This window comes from Citrus clementina, unplaced genomic scaffold (genome assembly GCF_000493195.1).
Source record: "Citrus clementina cultivar Clemenules unplaced genomic scaffold, Citrus_clementina_v1.0 scaffold_5, whole genome shotgun sequence".
NCBI classification, from domain to species: domain Eukaryota; kingdom Viridiplantae; phylum Streptophyta; class Magnoliopsida; order Sapindales; family Rutaceae; genus Citrus; species Citrus x clementina.
This window is the reverse complement of record NW_006262201.1, coordinates 9,467,327-9,469,227: the sequence shown is the minus strand read 5'-3', so window position 1 is coordinate 9,469,227 and position 1,901 is coordinate 9,467,327.

Sequence of the window (1,901 nt, the reverse complement as noted above, 5' to 3'; positions counted from 1 at the left end):
TTACTAAATCTGTTGGTACCCTACCGTGGATTTTTATCTTTATTTTTTACAAAAAATCCGTCCGTTGTGGGTTGTAACAGTTACCTATAGATTTTCACATTGAAAATCACAAATATTAAAAATATTTTCAATAATATATAAAAATTCAAATTATATCATTCAAACTATAAATTTATAACAGTAGCCTAAAACATCTGCATAAAATACTTAATTCTATATTTTATTTATGTAAATAAAAAATTAAAATTTCAACATTAAGACAAATACAAAAAATGTTTCTGTTGTAGGTAAATCAAAATCATTAGGATCAATACCTTATTTTATCTTTTAATCAATACACAAGTATTTTTAACAAGTAAATTTTGTAAATTGCCATTAACAATTAATTAAACAATTAAAAACCCAACTTTAGTAAGCAATCACTTAATTCAAGTCATCAAAGTAAAAAAAAAAATTAATTTGATCAATTTTGTGTGTGTGTGTGTGTGTGTGTCATTAAATATCTTTAATGTAATGTTTATGATTAAAATTAAAAAATAAAAAATTACCCCCAAAAAATGCGGGTTGGCGGATACCTCCACTCCAAACTCATCTACAACCGACAAAATTACCCACGGCGGGTGAGTTTCTATGAGTGAGTTTACGGATAATTTTGCCATCCCTAGTCTTATCAACTGGGGTTCATAAATATATCTATGGAAAATTTTGGATAATCTCCTAGTGAAATTAGAATCTTTAAACATCTCTCAAATTATCGTAAACTTTAACTCACCATCATTTTTGTTCAAAAGATTAAAAATGAAAAAAAAAATTATCTTCTTATTTAAAATAGGGATAAGTTGAGATTTATAATGGTTTGGGGTATTTTGAAAAATGTCATTTCTTGAGGAGTAATATGAAATTAACCTTATATCTATCAATTTCTTACGGGCAGGGATAAATTCAAATCAACAAAATGTTTTTGACAATCAATTAATTAAATCCTTCTTACAACCTTTTTTTTTTAATTTTTAACGTAGGTTTCTTTGACCATTCTAGTTAGCTTAACATAAATTTTATTTGACTATCTCATAAAATGGCCAAATTGCCCTAGCAAATATATGTTATTGTATCTAATAGTTTAGGTATTTAATTTTTTTGACAAATAATCTAACATTTTTAAATGATATATAATAATTTATAATATCTTACATGTAAATGGCAATAACTTTTACAGTCCATTTATATGAGTATTGCACCAAAACAACATTATGTAAGTTTAATATTATTTATGAGGATAGATAGGTAAAAATAGTACTTTTCAAATACTTCATTCGCATTCGTGGAAAAAAAAACCAAATATATAATTTATATATTTAAATTTATTTATATTTAAATGTAAATTCAGATACATTCACATTTCACATAAAAAAAACTAATGTTAATGAATTACTTAATTAGTTTGATTATACATAAGTGCTTGTGGAAAGAAAACACTAACAAGACAAAAATGCTGATAAAAGGAATACTAAGGGTGCGTTTGGGATTGAGGTTGGGCAGCTGTAACTTAAAAGGTATAGCACTAAAGTGTTTGATAAACACTAACTGTTGTAGCTTTTAAGGTATGTTGATATAATTTCTCACTTGTATAATACAAAATCTATTATATCTTTAATAATTTTATCAAAATTATTATTTAAAATTTACATTTACTATATATTATTAACTTTTATTTCATAGTTACAACTTTTTTTCCACAGCAACTGTAGCTTAAAAGCTACAGCACCTCAATTTCAAACACACCCTAAAAAGGGTTTGTTTTACCATGTTAGCAATTAAGTGACTAAGCCAGACCCGCTTTAACGTTTTTGTTAACGTTCGGTCTAATTTTGAGTTCAAAGTCTTGTAGAAATTACTAATTT